Consider the following 8,640-nt stretch of genomic DNA (forward strand, 5'->3'; position numbering starts at 1 on the left):
GAACGGTCCTCTTCCTCAACACTTGTAAACACTGGGGCGCAGGCTTGTGCACAATTCAGAATTTCAGAATTGGCCTCCATTCAATTCATGAATTGGAATTTGAATTGAATTGACTCCGCCCTAAAGGAAGTTGAATTTGAATTGGAATTGGAATGACAGGAAGTGTAATTAAATTCATGTCAATTCAAAGAAATTCCACAGTCACTCTACATAAAGAATCTCACATACATTCATTGTTAGGAAAGTTACTTTGGAAAATTGTTTGCCAACCATTTTAAATACTTGGTTAAAGTAAAGCATTCTGGGAAATTAAGTCATGTTCCATCGTGTTCCACAAAATTACAATTATAAAATAATCTAACTTAATTATTTGTTATGTGACTAGAGTTTTTAACATTAATTGCTGGGGGAAAACATTTCCTGTTAATTGTATCTGTACAAGTAGTTCAAACTTATTTAATTTATAGAATGCAATCATATCTGACATATACTGAAAGCTTCATTTTTAACACTTCACTTACTGTATAATATGTGTATAAATTTCTTTGAATTTCTATTGAATTGCAATTCTGCTTCCTTTAATTCAAATTCGAATTGCAATTCTAAATCCTGTTTTTGACATCATTTCAAATTCAATTCAAATTCAAGAATTGAATTGGAATTAAGGAGGTCATTCTCAATTCAATTCTGAATTGTGCACAAGCCTGCTGGGGCGGAGTTTCGCGTTCGTCCTCTGTGACCTCTTGACGTCATGGCGTATTGCGTGGGGTCGCACTGGCGCATCACGACCGGATCTAGACGAGAAGTTGTGCTTTAAAAGTGTATATTTGTTATTTTTCTTGTCAAAAATGACAATCGTTTCGCTAGATAAGACCCTTGTGCCTCGTTTGGGATCATTTATAGACCTTTGAAACTGTTACGTGTTAAGTATTAAATGTTGGGCTCTATTAAAGTCCATTAAAATTAGAAAAATCCTGCAATTTTTTCCTCAAAAAACATAATTTCTTCTGGACTGAACAAAGAAAGACATCAACATTTTGGATGACATGGTGGTGAGTAAATTATCTGGATTTTTCTTTTAAGAAAATGGAATATTCCTTTAACATTTCAACTGAATCACACAGACTCTATAAGATTTCATTTATAATGTACAGTTTAAATTCACATAATGATTCAAGTTCACCATGGCAACGGTATGAATAAAGTATAACTGGGATACATTAAATGATAAATGGTTAAATTGCTCATGTGTGAAAGAGGCTATAGGATCATACTCAACACCCTTTGATGTCTGAAACTTGGCTTATGTGAAAAAAAATATTTTAATATTCACTTAACCAAACTTATTAAACATGACGGTATGTTTCAGAGTAAGAAAAACCAACTAATACCACCATACAAAAATGATTAAATCTATTGTGACTATTTAGTGATATTTGTGTGGTTGTTTGAAAAAATGAGATTGGTGATGGCTTTTGTTGTGTTACAAATATCTAACAGAAGAAACAACTTAACAATAATGTTAAGTTTTGTTTTATTTTATTAAACTGGCATTTTTGAACATGTTACTTTATTTTTTTCTGTTTTGTATTGCTCGCAAACCAGTCTAGAGAAATGATTTTGATTACGGTTCATATTTTGATGAAAGAAAAGCAACATGATGTCTTTACCGCACAGAAGGAATGAGCCGCATAGCTCACAGTTCATGCCATGCAAACGGCTTTCCTTAATCTTGAAAACATATTAAAAACATTAGTATTCAATCTTCTGTAACATCTTGACATAACAAAAAGAAAAACAACACGTGCCTTTAAAACCGAGAAACTCAAAAACATGAACTGAATTTGCTGGATTTTACACAAACTGTTGTGCATGTTAAAGGATCTGAAACCCCATCAAAGTGTTATACTGGAAGTGTTAAGATGCAACACTAACTCCGTTGAGACGCTTTGTGGTTGTTTACTGGCACACCAAATATGATGATGTACAAAAATCTTTCTCTCTCTCTCTCTATCTCGTTTTTTACAGGCATGCAATGTGCACATCATAAAGGTCAGATGATTCAGAAATCACACTAAAACTTATATTCACAACAGCACATTAGTTAATGTATGTATAGATCTGAATATTCACTGCTATACTTCTTAATACAAAGTTATGAAACATACATTTTTCAAAACATATGTATTTGAAAGTTGATAGAGACAGCAGCGTTCACACAAGTGGGCGTGGTTTCAGCGCTGACAGCGGAGATGCCCATACTGTTGAGCAGGAAATCCTGCCTGTTTTTCCAAGATTTAAATTTTTTATTATTTTTATTTTATTTATTATTTATTTATTTGGCTTTTTAAATAATTTGGTTGGGTGGTTAATATTACATTTATATGATTCATTCAATTTACTCAATTTTTTTAAGGTAAGTGGTTGCAAATCAATTTATTTAAGCTACATTTAAACAAAAACAATTCGAAAAATAAAAAAAATATTTTGTTTAAATGTAGCTTAAATAAATTGATTGCAACCACTTACCTTAAAAAAATTGAGTAAATTGAATGAATCATTTTTTTTCAGTGCATATAAATGTAATATTAACCAACCAACTAAATTTGAATGATTAAAAAAAGCCAAACAAATAATATAAAAATGTGACAAACTGAGAACACATTTAATATTGGACAGTATTTTTTAATCTCTTTTTGAGAAGCTGTTTTATTTATATTATATTATTATATTTTTTGACATTGACAATGATGTTTAATGCTTCAAATGAAATGCAGGTAGTTACGTGATTGTTTATTTATTTGCTGAACTATCACATACCACAATTGCACTTTTATTTCTTGCGTTTGAGATTCACATCTTTCCAAGAATAGTCACAGCATTATGGCGCTTTGAGTTTAAAATATAGTCTTCATATCGTTGCTTTAATTACGGTCACCTACACAATATCTGCATTTAAAATTAGCAACCCAGTAAATATCTTCAGAGAGTATAATGTACCATGTACATAAATATACTCTATATGTTTTGTTGGACTAATGTATGTCGAAGCTAAATCAATGTTTGGAGATCTCTGAGTGTCGGCCATTATCAGACGTGAAATAACTCTTTCAGTCAACATTCCCACCTCCAACCTCAGCTTCTGTCCATCACCCTTTTAACTTTTTGTACTGGGATATTTTTTTTTACAAATTATTCTGTGTTGCAAACTTTCTTAAAATTTCTTGTGTGAAATAACTTGTTTTCAGGTCAGGACTGTATTAAAAAGAAACCTTCATTTTCAAAAATTATTTTCTGCAAAAAGATTCTGCATGAAGGTGTACAGTAAAAACTTTTGATAGTTATGCTACATAAAGCTTATTTTCTCCAGATGTCCAGGCGGCAGCATGGATGTGGAATATTTCTCATATTTAGCCATACTGTAAGTCATGCGATGATCTGAACTCTTTAGCAACAAATAAAAAAATCTCCAACAAAATGTTTGATGGTTAAAATATTACTACACAATTCGTTATCTGTCTCACATGACTGGTTAAGATGTTAAGCTTAAACTCATTAACCCACATGGGTGTTGAGTCAACAGCTTTAACCAACGTGAGGTTTCCAAGTTTCCTCTAAACACACATAACAGCAATGTTGACTTAAACTTGGTCAGTTGTTTTCAAATGTCTACATGTGTCAGAGGACATCAGTCAATGTGGATTAATCTGTTTTGGTATGAAGAACATTCAGTGCCGTCTATATTGATAGATGCGTAAATGTTTTAAATGTGTTTGTAAATCTGTGCTGTGCTTTTGTTTAGTAAAAATCTGTAGAAATATATGACGAGTTGTTTGTTTCTGTAAGGTCATGGATAATCTTCAGCTGTATCCCGTTTATGTAGTTATTGCTGTATTATTTCATCTAGGAGTGGCTGCATTTCTTTTCTGTATCAGAAACAAAGGTAATCTCACATTCATATCATTCTGATGTATTATATAAATATGTGTTGTTTGTAACTCGTCTTCGGAAATGTGTTTATTTTTCCTTTTTAAGATTATTGGAATGATGAAGAAAAGGCTGACATCAAAAAAAATCCCATGTTGAAGAAAACTTCATGCTTATTATGTCTAAAAAACTAAAAACTGTGTCTAGTTGTTTGTTGGCTTGATGTATTTGTATAATTTAAGCCAAAAGCCAATGGAGGTTTTGAAGGCTTGTAAAAGCACAACAACTTATAATGGGTTCTTGGTACAAAACATCTTCATGTTACCACTAATTTTCAACTTTTACCAACAATTAATACACAAGACACTTATATCAAGGATTATTTTCCTTGGTGATAGGTCAGGAGAAAGTTTGTGTGCATATTTTAGCATGTAAATAAATTACTCGGTACTGTAAAAAAATATATATATGTGTGTATCGTGCATTGATGTGAATAAAACGGCTTGACTTTCAGCAGCGTGAGTTAAAATTAGTTGTGATATCCATCATTTTGACCATTAGATGTGCAGGGCATCGGCCTTCCTTCAACCCAACCCATGACCCTGACCTCAACCCCTCTGTAATAAATGAATTAATTTATCAGAGAACCTGTGAATAAGACCATCATTTGTGTTTTTTATTTCTTTATTATCTTTTTATTTTATTCTCAAAAATATTTTTTTATTGAAAATTGAGATGTGTATCAAAATACTAACAAATATGCCATGTTGTACTTAATGACAATATAAGGACCAGTTAGATTAGATATAAGGCCCTTAAATAATTCTTGTATAAATATTTGTAGCATTTGTCAAGATATTGGGTTTGTTTTGATGAAGCCTAGCATAAACGTAACATTTATTGTTAATGCTCAAACACAGAAGAGTCTCATCTCTCTCTAAAACTCTCTCTGTTTTATGAAACATTCATAAGATGCTCATGCATTTCTTATGATCTCTGTCTTACTTGGTTCAGAAGAGCAAATCATTTCTCTTGCTGCATGTTCCCATGAAATCACATTTCATCTTCTACAGTACACTAGCAGTTTAATAACACTGTCTCCTCACATTAACATGACACCATTATGGCAAACCGTATGTGTTTTACAGACATGTGGTGTTAGTGATTTTTGCACACACACACACACACACACACACACACACACACACACACACACACACACACACACACTCACACACACACACACACACACACACACACACACACACACACACACACACACACACACACACAGACACACACACAGACACACACACAGACACACACACACACACACACACACACACACACACACACACACACACACACACACACACACACACACACACACACACTCGGATTATCATAGCAACCGCATAGCAACCTGTTTAAAAACACCCAGAACACCTTAGCAACCTGACTAAAAACAGTCAGAACACCTTAGCAACCACATTAAAAAACTCCATAGCAACCGCAACTGCATAACAACCGGATTGCAAATCAGACATACCATAGCAACCGCAACTGCATAACAACCGGATTGCAAATCAGTCAGAACACCTTAGCAACTGCAGTGCAACCGGATTGCAAATCAGTCAGAACACCTTAGCAATTGCATAGCAACTGGATTACAAACCACTCAGAATACCTCAGCAGTCCCATAGCAACCAAATTAAACACCAATAGGAACCCTTTAGCTAATAGTAACCAGATTAAAAATCACTCAGAACACCTTAGCAACTGCATAACCGGATTAAAATCACTCAGAACACCTTAGCAACTGCATAACCAGAATAAAAATCCCTCAGAACACCTTAGCAACTGCATAACCGGATTAAGATATACTCAGAACACCTTAGCAACTGCATAACCGGAATAAAAATCACTCAGAACACCTTAGCAACTGCATAACCGGATTAAAATCACTCAGAACACCTTAGCAACTGCATAACCGGAATAAAAATCACTCAGAACACCTTAGCAACTGCATAACCGGAATAAAAATCACTCAGAACACCTTAGCAACTGCATAACCGGATTAAAAATCACCCAGAACACCTTAGCTACGGCTTAGCAAATGGATTAAAACTCACTCAGAACACCTTAGCAACTGCATAGTAAGCGGATTAAAAAATCACTCAGAACACCTTAGCAACTGCATAGCAACCAGATTAAAAATCACCCAGAATACCTTAGCAACGGTTAAGCAAATGGATTAAAAATCACCCAGAACACCTTAGGAACTGCATAACCGGATTAAAAATCACCCAGAATACCTTAGCAACGGTTTAGCAAATGGATTAAAAATCACTCCGAACACATTAGGAACTGCATAACCGGATTAAAAATCACCCAGAATACCTTAGCAACGGTTTAGCAAATGGATTAAAAATCACTCAGAACACTTTAGCAACTGCATAGCAAGCGGATTAAAAATCACTCCAAACACCTTAGCGACTGCATAGCAACCAGATTAAAAATCACTCCGAACACATTAGCAACTGCATAACCGGATTAAAAATCACCCAGAATACCTTAGCAACGGTTTAGCAAATGGATTAAAAATCACTCAGAACACCTTAGCAACTGCATAGCAAGCAGATTAAAAATCACTCCAAACACCTTAGCGACTGCATAGCAACCAGATTAAAAATCACTCCGAACACATTAGCAATTGCATAACCGGATTAAAAATCACCCAGAATACCTTAGCAACTTCATAACCGGAATAAAAATCACTCAGAACACCTTAGCAACTGCATAGTAAGCGGATTAAAAATCACTCAGAACAACTTAGCAACTGCATAGCAAGCGGATTAAAAATCACTCCGAACACATAAGCAATTGCATAGCAACTGGATTAAAAATCACCCAGAACACCTTAGCAACTGCATAACCGGAATATAAATCACCCAGAAAACCTTAGCAACTGCATAACCGGAATAGAAATCACTCAGAACACCTAAGCAACTACATAACCGGAATAAAAATCACTCAGAACACCTTAGCAACTTCATAACCGGAATAAAAATCACTCAGAACACCTTAGCAACTGCATAGTAAGCGGATTAAAAATCACTCAGAACAACTTAGCAACTGCATAGCAAGCGGATTAAAAATCACTCAGAACACCTTAGCGACTGCATAGCAACCAGATTAAAAATCACCCCGAACACATTAGCAATTGCATAACCGGATTAAAAATCACCCAGAATACCTTAGCAACGGCTTAGCAAATGGATTAAAAATCACTCAAAACACCTTAGTAACTGAACAGTAACCGGATTTAAAATCACTCAGAACACCTTAGCAACTGCATAGCAACTGGATTAAAAATCACTCAGAACACCTTAGCAACTGCATAGCAACTGGATTAAAAATCACTCAGAACACTTTAGCAACTGCACAGTAACCGGATTTAAAATCACCCAGAACACCTTAGCAACTGCATAGCAACCAGATTAAAAATCACCCAGAACACCTTAGCAACGGCATAGCAAATGGATTAAAACTCACTCAGAACACCTTAGCAACTGCACAGTAACTGAATTTAAAATCACTCAGAACACCTTAGCAACTTCATAGCAACTGGATTAAAAATCACTCAGAACACCTTAGCAACTGCATAGCAACTGGATTAAATCCACACAGAACACTTTAGCAACCACATAGCAACTAGATTACAAACCACTCAGAACACCTTAGCAACTGCATTGCAACCGAATTAAAAATCACTCAGAACACCTTAGCAACTGCATAGCAAGCGGATTAAAAATCACTCAGAACACCTTAGCAACTGCACAGTAACCGAATTAAAAATCACTCAGAACACCTTAGCAACTGCATAGTAAGAGGAATAAAAAGCACTCAGAACACCTGAGCAACTGCATAGCAACCAGATTAAAACCACTGAAAACGGGTTAGCAACTGCAAAACAAACCACTCAGAACACCGTGTCAACTATCCCACGAAAACATCTCAGCATCTGCATAGCAACCAGATTAAAACCACACAAAAGACCCTAGCAACCGCCCATACTATTGACATTTTCATCATACAAGTACAGTGAAGTCCACGTCATCGTTATGCTGAAATTAATCAGTGATTACTGTGATGTTTTGTTTATACTTCAATGACTTTACATACTGTAAGATTTCTGATGTGTGCTGAACCTGAACACCTCTGCTGTGATGAACAGATCCTTTCTGCCCTCTACTGTTAAGAGATAAATGTCACATGATACTTGATCAACACCTTTATAAGCCATTTAGATCCCACAAAAAATACAATAGTATACTTTAGCATTTACTATATTAAACTAGTACTTTTTATAGTGTATTTACAGTGTAGTGTAAATTACACTGTGTAAATTTAAATGTACCATTGTCAGGATTCAAAACACTTTAGAGGCTAGAAATGTATACAATATTAAACTATAATACAATATTTTACAAACAGCAAAAACCAGCCTAAGCAGGTTGACTGATCTGGTTTAAGATGACAATAGCATGGTCTAGAATAGATGATCTTTCAGTTTGGTCAAGCTGGTGTGTAGTTGTCCATTCAGCATGAACAGTTAGAACTGGCCTAACCCCCTCCAAACTAGCCTGATAAAACCAGTCTGGGAGAACAGTGAAAACCATCAAATAGGCAGGTTTAGCTGTTTTATCAGAT

General features: G+C 35.0%; 1 long non-coding RNA gene across 1 annotated transcript; it reads left to right on the plus strand.

The window, feature by feature from the left end:
* Positions 1 to 3,402: 3,402 nt before the first annotated feature.
* LOC129450413 (uncharacterized) lies at positions 3,403 to 5,230 on the plus strand. Its single transcript, XR_008646335.2, has 3 exons — positions 3,403 to 3,715; positions 3,847 to 3,943; positions 4,036 to 5,230. It is a non-coding gene; the product is annotated as an uncharacterized lncRNA (long non-coding RNA).
* The last annotated feature ends 3,410 nt before the right edge of the window (positions 5,231 to 8,640 follow it).

The sequence above is a fragment of the Misgurnus anguillicaudatus genome, chromosome 8 (assembly GCF_027580225.2).
Source record: "Misgurnus anguillicaudatus chromosome 8, ASM2758022v2, whole genome shotgun sequence".
Classification (NCBI taxonomy): Eukaryota; Metazoa; Chordata; class Actinopteri; order Cypriniformes; family Cobitidae; genus Misgurnus; species Misgurnus anguillicaudatus.